This window comes from Sturnus vulgaris, chromosome 3 (genome assembly GCF_052056855.1).
Source record: "Sturnus vulgaris isolate bStuVul1 chromosome 3, bStuVul1.hap1, whole genome shotgun sequence".
In the NCBI taxonomy this organism is placed as follows: domain Eukaryota; kingdom Metazoa; phylum Chordata; class Aves; order Passeriformes; family Sturnidae; genus Sturnus; species Sturnus vulgaris.
Genome location: NC_142245.1, coordinates 50,769,793 through 50,786,909, shown reverse-complemented (window position 1 = coordinate 50,786,909; position 17,117 = coordinate 50,769,793). Strand labels below are relative to the sequence as shown.

The 17,117-nt window shown below is 39.6% G+C and overlaps 1 protein-coding gene across 5 annotated transcripts in view; it reads left to right on the top strand.

Annotated features, from left to right (window-relative positions):
- UTRN (utrophin) overlaps positions 1-17,117 on the top strand; it is a 344,257-nt gene that overhangs the window by 34,316 nt on the left and 292,824 nt on the right. The window lies entirely within an intron of this gene.

Here is a 17,117-nt window from a genome sequence, read left to right as displayed (position 1 = left end):
CGTCCCACAAGTTTTTCTCCTCATTTTGATGGTATCTCAAGAGGGTAGCATTTCCTGTAATTTGAAAATAAATGTTTTATGGAGGGATGCTTTGGAAAGGAAAAAATTTGGAATATTATTTTCTTCTTCCTTTTGTCCTCTTTCATACCTATTCTGATTGAAATTTCATGGATTATCTCTTCTGTTTTTTGGCTGGGGCCAAATAACATGGATTGGCAAGGAAAAGACAATTTGGTAATTCCTAATACCTGTGAATACGCTGTGTAGATACAGTAATTGATAAATGCGAACTGTTTATTTTGTGAATTGGTGTCAGAACTTCGTGAAAGCAGAACCTGTTGATCAATAAAGAATTTGGCCCACTTGATTTCTGATGTGGGTTTTTTGTTACAAAGCTGGAGTCTGAGTATGGGTTTTTAGAAAGAGAAACTAAAATCCTCTGAAGATGTATCAGTGTAATGGCTAACTTTAGAATAAAATGATGGGCTGGGACTCTGATTTCATGTATGTTTGCTTCTAGAACAATGAGGTAGACTTGGATATATGCCAGTTTAGCTGGGAACAGAAACTTTTCCTTTCTGGCTCAGTTCAAACTTCCATAAGAAACTGACAAAAATGTCAAGAAAACTCAGCAATGTGAGTGGAGTTGGTTTTTACTTACTTGGGAGAACTCAGTAAATTATAGGATTGAGAGATCTAGTGTTCTTAAAAATCTGCACGTATTCAGCCCTCAAATATGAGACAGCTGCAGTTGATCACTCTTGGAAGATTAGCAGTAGGAGAAAATCAATCTGCTTGGTTTTGAACCTGGCCTGCTGTTCATGAAGTTGTTTTTTCTGGCTCTGCATGTATTAGTGTAGGTTTTTTTGGACTGTTTCTTGTTTTTCTCTTTTTCCCCCCCTTTCTTCTTTTTTTGTTACATTTTTAAAAGAGCATAAACTTGGGATAGGAGTTATAACCAGCCATGTAGTTAACTGATGAACACTGCTGTTGTGAAACCTCTGAAATGTTCATTTGTGGTATAATAGGAGGGTCAATCTCTCTGAGGTTTTCTGTCTCAATCCTTCAGGTCTTTTTAACATGTAAGTGCCACTGTGTGCACACAATATTTGATGATGTTTGTGTGGCTACAAATGATTTCTCTGGCAAATCGAAACCACTACATTGCTCCAGGTGGCTCGGCTAAGGTGTAAATCTCATAGGTGACTGGCAGTTACAGGCTTGCTCAGGTGCTTCATATAATCACGGTTTAGTGGTTGTTTAAATCTGAGTTACGAGCCCTCAGTTTTTAAAAGAACATAGATCATGGCTGATGTATTGCAATTATAATTTTTCTTAAATAAGCAACAGGATCTTTTCAGGAAATTTGTTTAATTATAACTTCCCTAATTGTTCATGAAGTGTAGCACTGTAGATTTGCTTTTCGAGAGAGTCGTAGTCTCACATTCATCATCATCCTCTCACTTCTTTTAAAACTTTGTATTTGGAGACTGAGGGAGTTGTGGCTTTGGACACTTCTTAGTGTGTTGGAAATGCACATAGGAGAGGAAAAAATATCTGAAGAAACCTAGAAGGTAAGAGGCATGAAAGGGGAAATGAGGGGAAAAAACCTGAAGGTAAAATAAACTGGGGGGGAGATGTGTGTGTGTGCATGCTATGGTGGAGAGGCTGTTCTCTGAGAGGACAGGATTCATAATGATGCAGTACTGGAAATACTCAGGGAAAAAAATGGGTGGAGAAGTTGGAAGGGGTGTGTATGTAATTGTTTCTTCATGTCCTTTGCTTTTCACAGGAATGTAGAATATAAATAACAGGGACACTTTTCAGTCAGCAGAAGTGTGGCTTTGGCTTTTTTGATTGTGTGCTTGCTGTGAGAATTGGCAGAGACTGGAAGAAGGGAGGTCAAAACTCATACCTGATAAAGTATCTGATTGTAAATGAATTCGTTTGGATGAAAGCAAAATGGTTAAAACTAGTTTCTGTTCTCTGAAGCCTAAACAACACAACTAAGTTTTGTCAGAGATTGATTTATGGTCTAAAACATACTAAATCATTTAGCTCATCTGGTGGGTTGCCCTTCTTTATAACAGTCTAATTTCTCTTAATAACCCCTTAACCTCTCAAGTTCGTGATAGGCACTGAGAGTATGGTGGCACTGGTAGGCTATTGATGCTTAACTGGAACCAAAGCTTACTCTTTTAAGAGGAAAAAAAATAAGGGATCTTGTGCTTCCTTTGCCTGTTTGAACAAAAGGGATTTCTTCATTGTTGTTCCATCCAATGGGAGATAAATTATGTTCTTCTAGTAAAATTTCTGAAACTGTTCCAGGAATGATTGGGCTATTTTGTTTTTACATATACATATTCCACTGTTGTAGCACAACTTGATTTGATTATTTAATACAATGTTTTTTTCACCTCAATTACTTCATTACCCAGATGGAAATCACTCTGTCATTGGAGAGGTTAATTTAACCTATGTTCCAGAGGCAGAAAAAGATTCTGGTGCTGTGAAACCTTCCAAAAGGGGTTGCCTTATGGAACTTCTTCTGTAAAATGTCAACTCCTGAAGCCAGTTAAGCACTCTGCAGTAATTGAATAATCTATGTTAGCATTTTAGGATTATGCGACTAGATATTGTTTTATTTTATTCACAAAGTTATCAAAAGAAGCAAGAGATCAATTTACATTTTGTTGCGTGAATTAATTGTGCAGCCGCCATCCCAGTTATTGAAATGAATGTTACTTTTCAATAGCAGTAGAAGGCAATGGCAGTGACACAACTGAGGTATTTTGCAAACAAATATATTTGAGAGGATATGTTTTGAAACTCTGCATTTAGGTTGTTACCATTTGTGTCTCTGGAGATCTCAGAAGCACCAGGCTATGAATGATAAGTATTCTTTCAGGTGAGAAGGTATTTGTCTGTGTTCCCATAAGATATATGCACTGATAGCAGCTTGAAATTGAGACCACACACAAGCTGCTACAATAGTCAAAATAATTTTTATGGTGTTGTTCATATTACTGTAAACTCTGGTCTTGTTAGTTGTTTAGTAGAGCTGTATTGGACCTCAAACCTGTTTGATTGCAAGCAACTCTAGCTTTTAAACACTTGAAAATGGTGTGTTTCCTTTTCGGCAGCAGGTGATGAAGTATGCGTTCTGAAATACAGCATAGTTGTAAATAGAAACAAGTTTACATAGTAATTACATCACGTTGCCCTTTGGGTCTTCAAGTGAACTTATTTTCAAGGTCTGGGAGACTTGGAAAACTCTTCTTATGTATATTAAACGATATTAAATGCACACAGGTACTGAAAAAGTGGAAAATATTTTCTGCTGTGCTGCAGTAGAGTCCCTTTTTTAGGCTGTAGCAAGGGAGTGTTTCTCTGCTGGACTCAGCCTGAGCCGCTGCCCGGGACAGAGCGGTGCCCGTGACTCAGCTCTGCCGTGCGGGGAAACCACGCTCCCCGGGCCGCTGAATTGTCTGCCGCTGGTTCACTTTTATGTTCTCACTGAAACCTTGCGACCCTTAACTTGAGGGCTCCATCTGCTTCCTGCCTTCGTCCCTGGTGAATAGGGCAGGAATTGGCAGCAGCGCGGTCTGCTATGTGACCTCATTTGTGTGGCGTCTGGGTGGAGCGCGCCTAATCTTCGCTAAGCGAGCAGCTGAGAAAGCGAATTGCAGTAATTCCCTGGCTGAGCCTTCCAGCGGGTGAAACCGTGCTCGTGCTGCAGGGCGAGGAGATGCCTTTAGTCGGACACTGGCTACGTGCGGAGATGAATTTCTATCGAAGCGCTCAGAAAAGCAGCGAACGGTTCGAGCGTTCCCTGCAGTAAAGGGGAAATGTGCTTTCCGAGTTGCGTGCGGTGCAGGGTGACAGTGAACAGCTTTGCCCTTGTCTGCCCCATTCAAAGCTGCCACACAAGTGTGTGCACTGGCAGCCCTTGCTAAGAATTGACAGTCAGCAGAGCATTCCGGATCCCTTGTGCAGATGGAAGCAGAGTGGTTGTATCTGTCTTGCTGAAGTTCACTCCAGTGTGGATTTTGTACTGTGACGTATCTGTGACATATCTCCTCTTTATTGAGGTACAGTGTTGCTCAGGGTTAACTGTCCTGGGTTTGATTAACTCGAAATTAAGGCCTATGATGTGATATGCCAACTTGGAGTACATAGGTCCTATCCCTGCCCATTCCCTCTTGTGCTGGTGACTGCTTCTAGCGCACTGCTTTTGAGAGAGGCTGTCCCCCAACATCATGAGCATTCCCCAAGCTGTCCCCCAACATCACAGCTTCAGAACTGCCTGCCCTGGATTGAAAGAAAACCTCCTGCTTGGCTTTATGAGCTGCTGAAGTGCAGCCTTTAATACTGTTTCTCTTTCTCTCAGCTATACTTTTTACCCTGATAAAATTGTACAGCTCAATCATTTTAAGCTTCAGATTATTTTGAAAGGTTCTTAGCTGGTTTAATACCTTGTAATGCAAAATATTTTTAAAGCCATTTGTAAAACATTCTGTGCAGACCATTGAAATTAACTTCTGCTCCCAGCTCAGCTATAGTAAAATCAATATTTACTTGGCTTGTGTGACCAGAGTTACCTTATATACAAGGAAAACATTTCCACTTGCTGCTTTTAAGGTAGCAAAGAGATAGTCAAGTTGTTACTTTCAGAAAGCAGAACACTAGATCCCCTCTAAAGTTACTTTTCCCTTTCCTAAAGTCCTTATACAGATTATTTTGCTGAATTTGTCAGGTACACCCCTTTCTAAAAGGTTACTTGCCATTTTTCCACTTCTAATGAAGAAAGCAAATTAATATTATCTGTTTTGTTGCTGCAAGTAAATGTAAACTTGGAATTGAATATTTGTAAACTAATCTGTATTGCTAAATATCATCCAGTTTGTTTTTCTGATTTTACATAATGTAGGTTTTGCGTTGTGTTTTTTTACCAATTTGCTACTAATTCTTGTTGTAGTTTTCCTTTCAGTGAATAGGTTTTCAGTTTTAGCTTGCTGATGACAATTTGAGATTGAAGGATAATATGCTGGGATTGTGTACAAGAAAGCTGTAAAACTCTGTCACCTGATGTCTTACCATCATTTCCATATCTGTTGCCGTAAAATTTCATGCAAGCGTTCCTTATCTTATCTACAAGCAGTAACTGCGGTAGCTTGAAAAAAAGTTTTAAGTGTGGGTTACACAGATAACTTTCCTGTGGGAACATGCCTCAGCCTTTGTTTAGTAGTCTTGAATGCAGGTAGAGTCTCCCACAGTGTTCAAGCTTATTTCTCATTAATAAAAGTGAGAGAAAATGCAGTTGATGAACTTGACTATCAAATGTTGATGTACTGATGGGGTACTTTGTATTAAGCAAGTAAATGCGCTGTACAGTTATATGGAAACAAGTATTTTTATCCTTTCAGGTTTTGGTCTGTGAACAGACCTGATTATATAAAAGTTGTTAGCATAAAGAGTTGTAAGTCCTAATAACTAGACAGAATTTAACCAATCACAGTATGCCTCTTGTGTTTTTTAGTTGATTTTGATGCAGTTTCATTCCTGTCTCTAATATAGTTATGTGGTATATTCTTGAAAATAATCAAACTGTCAGTTATTCCCACTTTAGTGCACAGTCCCAGCCTTCTGTTGGAGGTGTTTTTTGGTTTAAGTAATTGATCTGCCTGTCACTAAGTAGGAAAAAAAGTGCTAGTTTAACAAATGTGGTTTTTTAGGTTTGCATCTGAAACAGAAACCAAGGTATTGCTGATAATGCAAGATGTTAACCTTCCAAGATATTTTGTTTTACAATGGATTAAAATCAGAAAACAGTACTATTTAGCTCATTAGGGTCAAATGATTTGAATTATAGTGGGGGGGGTTTTAAAATTTATTTGGTGGTTTGTTTGGCTCTTTTTTTGTGCATCTTCTACTGTTTTTGTTAAAGTAATAAAAACAGCTCTGAGTTTGTCCTCGGGAGTTGAGCTGGAATTATTTTATGGCCAGGTAAACTAGCTTGCTATCTTATAGGACATTCTTCTCTGAGCTAAGGGGAAAGATTCTTCTGTATAAATTGCTGATAGTGTGCCTTGTTGCAGTTAATATTGTCTTTGACTCTGCATAACAAGTCTGCTCTTCTGCCCCTGTCGTGGGTTGACTTTGGTAGCTGCCATGTGCCTACCCAACTACAACCTCACTCTCCTCTCTATTGGACAAGGGGAGAAGAATAAGACTAAAAGCTTATGGGTTGAAGGAGAGGTAGGGATATCATTTGCCAGTTTGAGCTGTGGACAAAACAGACTTGATTGAGGGGAATTTTTTTAAACTTACTGACAGTTAGAATAGGATATAGTGAAACAAGGAGGAAAAACGAGAACACCTTCCACCTCCCTGTGTCCATCTTCCCAAACTCAGTTTCACTCTTTAATTCCCAAATCCTTACCACCTTCGTCCAGTGGGAATGAAAAAGCCTTCTTATTTAAACTATATCTTCTGTTAGAATGTTTTTTGAGGGAAAAGCTTGGTTTTCTCAGCAGACACATGTGGTCAGCTCTCGGCAAGAGTATGAGCTTAAAAACCCTATGGTCCAAAAATTTTCAGATGGTAAAAATGGACTCTTAGTCTAAAACAAAACTATCTGAAAATAATTCAAGGTTTGGTTTAGCAAATATGCATATATGGGAGCAGGGTTTGGCTGACAGTGTGTTCTTGTGGCTTTCTTTATCGTGTGTGATTCTAAAACCTGCACAAACGAGACCCATGTTTGAGGCACGCAGACTTGCATTAGGTACTTGCAGCATCTTAGCAATGGTCCTGGCCAGCTGCTAAGCACGTGTAGTGTTCGGCTGCTTGTCTGTGAACACTGCTCCTGCTTCTGATGGCATCGACTGAAGGAGCCTGCAGGAGCAGTGGGGCTGGGTCACAGCCAGCATCAGCAGGAGCAGTGGATGTTTGATAGCCCCTTTTGCTCAAGTCCCAGCACGGTGTTCCTTGTTCCTGCATGCTGCTCTGTCTCCAGTCTCCTCTGCAGGCTTGGTAGCTGTCAGCCTCCAGAGGGATAGAGCGTGAGTCAGATCTCAGTGACAACGTGTATATTCTAACTGCCTTGTCCTGCTCATTATCCTTGAACATTATACACAGCAGAGTCATAGCAGGTAAATAATTAGCTACTGTTTTGACAGTGTGAATGGGCTCTTTTTTTTGTAAGATGGGAGACTGCTGGACTAGTCAAAAAAATTTCCTTTCGCCAGAGAACATAGTACCTCACAAAAAGCAGCCCTACCAAATCCAAACAGAATCAAACATATCTGTGTGTACAAATTATCAGTGGCTGAAGGAATTGGGAAAAGTAAATGGTCTTCATCTGTTCAGTAGTTTAGCATGCAGTCCTGCCAGGGCCATTACTCCTTGTTCAGTTTGAAAGTGGATGTGACACTAATGAATAAGTCTGTAGCCATCTTATCTTTCATAGTGTAGTCTGGGGGAGCAAAGCAAAGTTGATGCTCAAGTTGGTAGAAATTCCTGTAAAATGGCTCAAACAGCAACCTGTCTTGGGGAAATGCTCTCCTGGCTTAACACTAGCTCTTGAAGACTTTTGAGGCAAATAGATAATCTCTGATTCTCTTGTTTTATTATCAACTGCTTTGCAGTGGAAGACTGCTCTCTCATGTCTAATAAATCAAGGAAGCTTTTTTCTTTGTTTCTCTCTTTGCATATTCATTCTCCTGTTGTGTTTTCATGACAGTATAAGTGAATTATTGAGCCTTTATCTTTGCAAGAACCAAATGTGCAGTTAAGAAAGTTCAAGTTCCAAATCAGTATCTTATGTTCTCAAAGAAACTGTTTTTTTGGGAAATCTCCTTGATATAGGTAAGTGATGTGGTGTCTTTTAACTTTGCATAATTATGATTTTGCTGCTGCTTTAGTGTTTTTGTTCGTATGATCTTCAGCTTTTCTCTTTTCATTATGCTTAAATACCTCTTTGAAGTTATTTGATAAAGGTCTTTCATTTCTCAGACTTGTTTTATTTTTCCTGATCTTACAATATGACACTTCAGCATTTGTTTCTTAACTCTTAAGGTTTTGTCTTAACTGGTACCTGCTTTCTGTCTGCATCTTCCTCCTCCCCAAATTCTTTTCTGCTGTCCTGTGGTTTGGAGACTGACATGATCCAGATGAAGAAATTGTCATTATCAATACAATAAGTACAAACACTCATGCTTCATCCTTGGGCACTCTTAGTCTGCTAATTCTTCCTTCTCTCTCAAGAACGAGTATCCTCACATACTGCTTTCTTACTTGGCTCCTTCTAGTATACTAAAAGTAGAGAACAAAAGGTAGAAATTCAAACTTTTCTTAAAGAATTCCATGTTTTTTTCCATAATGTTCAAGTCTAAGAGATGCAGTTATTATAAGTGAGCAGTTGGAGTTCTCTGTCTTCTTCTAATGCTCCTTTACTGAGCCCAAATTTCATTCTCCTTTTGAAAGATTAGAAGTTTGGTAGTCAGTATTAATTGCTTTTCTTTTTGCAGCCGTGTAAAGACTTGAGGAATAGCAGTGAAGCGTTGTGACATGAATAGAAAGAGTGGAACAATGTGACAAGACTAAAGTTTGTGAGCTTTTATTTGTTTAGTTTTTAGCAAGTTGTTGTTTTTATTCTATACTTATCTCTGCAGGGCTGCAGACAAGTCTCTCACATGTAGAAGGTTATAATTAAATGCACCAAAATGGAAATAAGTGTAAAAGGTTGCTAAGTAATCTTTTAATTATGCTAATTCTTTTGAGAGAAAAATCTTCATATATATTGCTTTTTTCCCTAGCCTTTTTAAAAGTACACTCTGATTCTTCCTTTGCACTTTTCACCTTTCACTCAGTTTTCACTTGTCATTTACAAAATTTAAGGCTTCTGTTTCTGAATAAACTGAAGTCTGCAAGTGCCATTTTGTGAAGCCAGTCATGCCAGTTCATAGTTGGACTGAAAAGATGCTGCAGGATAAAGCATGTCTATATTGCCTTTTAAGCTCCCAGAGCTCTTCTTAGCTGGATTGTGTAACTTTGAGGGGGATCATAGCAATATTTAGTAGAATCATGCTGTGAAGAAAAAGAAGACTCTATCTTCTGGCCACTTGAGTTACTTGTCAATGTGTATTTTCGTTTCCCAACCTGTTGGACAGTGATGATGTCTTGTGTGCTTGAGCAAGTAGCACGTGTGTAGGTGACTGACGCTTAGGATGCATTTGGTTCTGCTGCACCAGCTTGCAGATGTGTGTACAGCTGCAGGAATTCTTTCCTTTCTCCCTTTGTGGTAGGCTTCATGAATACTTGGGTTTTGTGAAGGATCATTCTTCTGCCAAGGTTGCTTGCGTGTCAGTGGTGGACAGCCTGAAATAGGAACGCTGTACTGCAGCTTGTTCCATGATCTTCAGGCAGCAGTGTGCATGAGTTCATATGCTCTTCTGTACATCCTTACTACTGTCTCCCACTCCCTTGCTTCTTTGCAGCTTAACAAGATTTATTTCCTTTTTTATGCTTCTGCTTTGCTATTGTGTTCTGGACAAGAAAATATTGAAACTTTTAAAAAGTTGCTTTAATGTAGCAATACTGTGGAAAATTGGAACTGGTAGTTGACATCAGTGAAATTAGAGATCTTCAGCTATAATGGTCTAATCTGTATTATGTCAATGAAGGTTCTTATACCATTGTGTTGGGGATAGAAATGGTGTTTGGGGTGTTTCTTGAAAAGTGGTTTTGTGATTTAGTTTTTAGGATTGTTGTCCAAAGGAACAAACAACTGTAGAAAAATCTTGTAATAACTTTAATATTAAAACTGTTAAAGATTTTCAACTGTATTTATAATACAGTGGTTTAAGATGATAGGTTAAAATGTGACAACTTAGAAGTTGTAGCAAATTTCATCAATCACATTGTTTTTGGTTTTACCTTGTGTGATGCGGGTAAAACTGTGACAAATACTGAAGTTATTTGTGATAGCTAGCAATGCAGAGTGTCGAAGGTAAACTTTTTTGCTTTTTAATTTGTAGAAATGAATTTTTAAAAATCGAGTTAAAAGTACTTTCTTGATGCATTACCCACTTTTCCCCACATCCCCACAGTTTATAGTACACCAAGCTAAAGATTCAAAGGCAAGTCATATGATGACAGTGGCATCTTTAGGAGATGACCTTGGGATTTGTTCTGTTTATTTGACCCTGTTCATACCACCTGTTCTTTCTGTGAAGGTCACGTTATTGTTTCAGAAATAAGAATCTGACCTTTATTACCTTCATTGAGGTGTTACTGCATAACCTGAAGAGTGTGGAATGCATTGCTGGGGTTTTTTGCCACTGAGTTTTTGGCAAATTAAATGCATCATTTTATTGAGACTTTGAAATTCTTGTAAATGTGTATGAAGTTAATATGTTGTAGTAACTTTCTCACTCAGAAGTGCAAAAACATGTTAAATAGAAAACAGGCTTTTCTTAACCCCTTTGGGGAACCACATGACATTTTCTTTTCTTTCATAGAGGGCCAGTCTTTTTGTATGCTTCTGGGAGTACATCTTTGCCTTACCCCATCTCTTTTCTCTCTCTCATTTGATCCTTTCCTCTGAGCAATAGCACATCAAGTAGACCTTCACAAGCTACTCAAATGTGTTGGAGCAGCTGAGCTTTGCTTTACCAGAGCTGTCTGGTACTTGAGAGTGTTTGCATGGGTAGGTCTGACAGAACTAATGTGTGCCTGGCTCTTTGGAGAGCTGGGCATGTGCAAAGAAGGAGCTGAGAGGTAACTTCAGACTGGGATATTGTACTGAACCCCAGCTTTAAGCACAGCTCTTTTTCTAGCTAGCTATGCTTCTAGCATGCATTTTGGGAGATTGGGAAGTACTAGTTCAGTATAACTGTTTGTGGCTAGAAATATTATTTGATCCTACTTGCGAATAGCTTTTATTTCTGGAGTGGAGTGAGGATGAGAGTGTTAAAGCCTTGGAAGAATTTCCCCCTTGTCTTAAGTGACCCAGCAATGGTGACCTTGTCCTGGCTTTTTCTGGGATGGGGGTTAAGGACTGATCTTAGTCTACTATGGCACTGGAAATTTATAAGTATTTTTATTAATGAAAGAGTATCAGACCAAGTGTTCTGAGTTTCAAGACAAACCATTGAATTGAGGAAATTATTATTTGATATTTCATCAAATGCTTTTGTCTGCTGCAGGGGCTGTATTTGGTATTTTGGTTTGCTGTATAGCCTGCCTTTCTTGCTGGCAAAGACTTGATCTGCCATGCAGTTGTCGTCATTTCCTCATCATTGCCTGTAGTGGTGTCCATAGGTAGATACCATGTGCTTATACTTCCCCCATAAGCACATCAGATCTTTAAGCGTTCTGCCTCTAAAATACCTTATTTTCACCTTCTGGTTTGCAGTTCAAGAATCTCTTCAGCCATAAATTATTATCTGTCTTTTTGTGGACTCTTAATTCCATAAGCTTGTCTCAGCTTTTTTTGCCAGTTTATACTAGTGTCCTCGTTTTTCTTGTTTCACTGGTGGTTATCATCATTTTGGTCCTCAGGCTAGCAACATTCAGGCTGCAAACCCCATCTTCGCTGAGGCATAGACACCACCTGTCTGCTGCAGGGACATTGACCTTTGGCAGAGGGCAAAAAAAGTGAATCCTGAGCCTGACTCTTTAGCACTGGGAAGGCATGCAAAAGAACCCTCTCTGAAAAAGCACCCAGGACAGGATTATCCCTGGGAGTGTGACTGATCTACTGGAATAGTTGCCAGAGGCAGCTGTACTAATATGACATGTAATTATCTGTTTTCATTAGGTGATACTTTTTTTGTTGTTTAGCTAGTTTCTACAAAGGTGAAGATGATGTGCCTATTCCAAATTGTGCACAAACCCACTTGATATATTAGAGTGACAGAAATCAAACTCTGCATTTGCACAGGCTCTACCAGAGTTCTCATCAAAGCTTGTCATTAAATAATAAAAGCATGGAGAATGGGATGTAATCCTTTGCCTAAACAATGGGCAGCTGAAAGCCTATGGCTCAGGTTCTGCCAAAGGCTTGGTAGGCTTTGAACTTTGGTCTCTTCTTGCCTGCTCTGTTGCTGTACTTCCATGGAATTATACAACAGTTTGGGTTGGAAGGGGCCTTAAAGACCACCTAGATCCAAACTCTGTCATGGACAGAGACATCTTCTACTAAATGAGGTTGCTCAAAGCCCCATCGAATGTGGCTTGAAACACTTTTAGGGATGGGGCATCCACAGCTTCTCTAGGCAACATGTTCCAGTGCCTCACCACCCTCATAGCAAAGAATTCCTTCCTTGCATGTAATCTAAATATATTATTTCCCTTTCAAACATTTACTCCTTGACCTGTCAATGTACTTCCTGGTGGTCTCCCTCCCTGTTTTTCTTGTAGCTCCCCTTTAAGTACTTGGAAGGCTGTTCTTCTTCAACTGAACAACCCTGATTCTCTCAGCCTGTCTTTATGGGAGAGAAGTTCCAGCCCTCAGATCATCTTTGGCTTTCTCTGGATCTGCTCCAACAGGTCCTTGTCCTCCCTGTATTGGGGGTTCCAGAGCTGGAAGCAGAACTCCAGGGGCAGTCTTATGAGAGCAGACTATATTCTCCAGTTTTTCTCACACTGTTGGGAGTGGTATATCCTTAAGGATCTTTTTATATTGAAGTGTGAAATATTCAGTGGGCTCACACTGGTGGTCAGTGCTTGCTTGATTGCATAAATACCTGGTTTAATGTGTTCCAGATATTTGTCCTGCAATTGCCAAACAGAACTTATGTACTTTCAGAGCAGTTAATCAGGAGGGGGTTCAGCTTTGGGGACTAATTAATGACTAAGCCAGGGAAGGAAATGAGAGTTTAATGAGGATATAGGATTAGCAGTGCCTCAGCTAACTGCTGTTCTGATCAAATGATAAAAGAAAATCTTATGTTTGCCAGAAGCTATAAGAAGGGATCATTCTTAATACTTTACACTCCAATTTCTCCTTTATTTTTTCACTATTAAGATGTCTCACTAAAACCACCAAGTGGCTAAGACACCTTTATGACTATTTCTTCTTACCTCTAGAGGAAGAACAGTAATTTTGTCATGAGCAAAATGCTCAAAGGTTTGCTCAGCATTTCAGTTTCTGCACAAAGGTGCAGAACCTTCCCCAATGGTGCAATATTCCTTGGCCAGCAAAGGAATATAACTGGGAAAGGGAATAATTTATCTCAAGAATTGGACTTCTATTGTTCTAAATTGGTCTTTCACTTAATCTTGCTCTCTAGGGCTGGGTGGCAGTATAAGACATATAGCATTCTTTGAGTTGGTCATGTGGAGCTAAAAGCAGCCAAACTTACGGTCACCATTTCTGTAGTGAACTTTCTGGACTATTTTAGGGATAGAAATGAGAGTATTTGGTTTAGCTTGCACTAACAAATATTTTGGATTTAAATTCTTCAGTGATCCTGTTTTATTCTTTTTTCTGTTTCTCCTTCATCTTTAGAGTACTGCTACACTAGGTGACTTTTAGGGGCTTCCTTTAAGCCTTCTATGTTTCAGGTTTCATCTTAGTAATAACAAAGGTTTATAGGCTAAGGTAAATAATTTACGGGCATCAGTGACTGATCCTTGACAAAGTAATGGAATACCCAATGAAGCTCAGGCTTGGCCTGTCTGGAAACAAAAGAAACAATTTCTGCTTTTTAAAACTTGCTTTGTCTATTTGATTTCTGTGAAGACTGAGCTTAACTTGGTTGTCAAGATTGGTATGCAACAGTTTCCCCCAGCTCTGTCTTCCAAGCGTTGCCTGCTCAGGAATTTTTAAGGATAGCATCACTTAGTGTGAGTCTTAGTTGTGAAGAATTGAAATGTGCAAGTCAGTTTTTGTAAGCTGGACAGTAGTGTGTAGAAGCTTTCTATTATGTTGTCTGTTAAGTGAAAGTATTTAGCTTTTCACTAAAATATATTGCTAAGTGCTATGCTCACATGCCCTCTGAATGCTTCCAGAGATGGTGATTGCAACACCTCTCTGGGCAGCCTGTTCTAATGCTTGACCACCCTTTCAGTGAAGTTTTTCCTGTTACTTGGTCTAAACCTCCCCTGGTGTAACTGGAGGCAATTTCCTCTTGCCCTGTCACTTGTTACCTGGAAAAGACTGAACCCTACCTGGCTACAGCCTCCTTTCAGGCAGTTGTAGAGAGTGGTAAGTTCTCCCCTGGTGTTCCTTTTCTCCAGAACTAAACATCTCCAGCTCCCTCAGCTGCTCCTTATAAGACTTGAGCTCTAAACACTTCACTGTTGCCATTCCCTGGACTCAGTCCTGCACCTCAATGTCCTTCTTGAAGTGCTGGGCCCAAAACTGGACATGGGACTTGAGGTGTGGTGTCATCAGTGCTGAGTATGGGGAGACGATCACTACCCTGGACCTGCTGGCCATACTTTCTGATACAGGCTGGGATGTCATTGGCCTTCTTGGCTACCTGGGCATACTGCTGTCAAGTTTGTGAAAAAGAAGGTTGCTTCCTTTCTCTGTAATTCCTTTGGGCATGAGAATGCTGCATGTTCTTGGATGTGCTCTCATTTACTCAGTGCTGGTGATGCCACACCTGGAGTACTTGGTCCAGTTGTGGGCTCTCCAGTACAGGAGAGATGTGAACGTACTGGAGTGAGGGCCATGATGATGATGAAGGGACTAGAGCATTTCTCCTGTGGGGAAAGACAGAGAGCTGAGAATGTTCAGCCAAAAGAAAAGGACCAGAATCCAAGGGATGCTACTGAAGTTTATAAATATCTGAAAGGAGAGTGCAAAGAAGGCTTGTTAAGCTCTTCTGAGGCCATTGAAAGGGCAAGAGGCAAGGGGAGCAAACTGAAACACAGGAAACTCAGTTTTTATTAAAACCCTGTCCTTGGTTGCTCAGAGAATTTGTGTCTGTCTCTGCAGATGTTAAAAATCTGACTGGACATGGCCTTGGGCAACCTGCTTTGCCTGCGGAGTTGGATTAGACAAATGATCTCTAAAGACACCTTCTGACCTCTATCATGCTGTACTTCCTCCAAAAACACTTCAATCAAAATTTTACTAAACTTTCTGGGAATAATGCAAAAAAGTGGACTCATACACGTGAAAACTTGCTTAATCCTTGAGACATCCACATGGAATTGCCAGAAAACTTATATTGGTATTACAGTGATTATAAGAGTCACAAAATTGCAAGGGGTGTATAAATTATACATGTTCATTTTTTTTTTGGTCTAGAAGGCTTGTTCCAAGTGATAGTGTGTTAAGACTCTGTAAGGACATGTCTTCACTTTTTTTTCTTAATTTCTGAGTTAATTATCATTGGAAGGTTTTTTTTAAAATTACCTTCCATAGATGAAATATGACTGTGAAAACAAGTGTGATTTTAATTTTTTAGGACACTTTTTTTTTCCTTTTTGATCTTAAGGCTAGATTTCTAAATACAGTCAGAGGTTTCACACAATCAAATCCAGAAAACTATTACCTTGCCTTTGCATAACTCAGCTGCTCAAGATACTATGTTATGATTGTCTTCTACACTGGCCTGCTAGGAAAGACTTAAATTCCATGGGGTTATAAATTCCATTTGTTTTTAAATAAGTCTAGTCTGCACACTGCTGTCACTGAAATTGGTCCTACACAGTCTGTATCCAGAGATGCTTGGTTAACTTCCTTTCAGAAACATCTAAATAGCACTTGTGTAATTTTGAAAATGTTAACAGCATACAGTTCTTTGAAATCTGTTGATTTAATCCATTTTCACAAGGAAAATAGGATAATCTAATTAAACTTGTCTTCCCATTTTTTCCCCCTGCACAACTAGTTCAACTTGTAGTAACTAGTGGAAGTTTAATCCAATATTCATAAACCTAATTGTGTGTTATAAAGCTAATTAAGCAGCTAGAGGTTGTGTGAACATACCAGTCAAATATGCCAGTCAGCATGTGCATGTCAAGGACAACCTGGTGCAGACCCAGCTACCTGTAGCCTGTACCTGTTTAATGGGATGGGGTGGGAGTGGCAGTGAGAGGCAGAGAAGAGGTGGGCAGGAGCTGGCACTAATAGGGCATCCACTGTTATGTAGGAGGCCAAGCATTCTTAGTCTTCTGTTTAGGAAATTGAAGCATGCACTTTTATGTAGGAGCCAGGTATTACTATTTAAATCTCGGGAACTGGCTTCTGTTTGTGATAAGCTGTTGACATAGAGAGTTTTAGAGAGGAATGATAGTCTAGGAGCATGGGTAGAAGGGAGGCAGCTCTGAAGGGGTGGATCAGGAAGGGTTTTAATATTTGGAGTGAAAAGACAGGGAGTGAGGAAGGTTTAGGATTTCAGCCTTTGGATTGTTGGAAAAGAAAAACAGGAAAATTTCTGACTGAAAGAGTTGGGATAGAAGAGACACTGGAATATGAGTGGGCAGAAAACTTTTGTGTTGCGAATAACTTTTCAGTGCTACTGTCTTTACCTGCCTGTCACAGAGGACAAAATAATATTGCTTTTTGTACCGTGAACATTGTTTCCTGAAGGGGTTCAAACAAGGTTGTTTGTGATGTCTACCTGATTTGCAACGTGGCCATAACTAGAAGACAAAGCTACTTGCATATATACAGTTTATGGCTTGGTTTCCTTCTCTGTCCAAGCAATCTTGTTTACTTGTGCCTGTGCAGGGTCTCTGACATCTGTTGTCTCTGCTTCCTTTCTGGTATGCAGATGGGCTTTTTGTAGGGATGGCTTTTCTGTTACCAGAAGATTATGCTAGTTGATCACAGCAATCCCTCTGACCTTATATCCTGTGAATCACCTCCACAAGTGCAAGTGAGCCTAATAACAGTTCTAATTTGGGCAGGGAAAAATGAGCAGATGGCTAACGCCAACTTGTGGATTCCATTTTCTTTATAACCACTTAGAAATTCAGAGACCTAATCCGTGCTCATAACAAAACCAGCAGTAGTAAATCTAGTTTGTGATTTTACTTGTGTTCATAAATTTACTTTTGTCCTTATTTTTAAGTGCCTGTTTGTTGCTTAGAAACATCTTCTTTGGTAGATTTTGGGCAGGAGTTGTCTGCCTTTGTCTTCTCTTTCCATG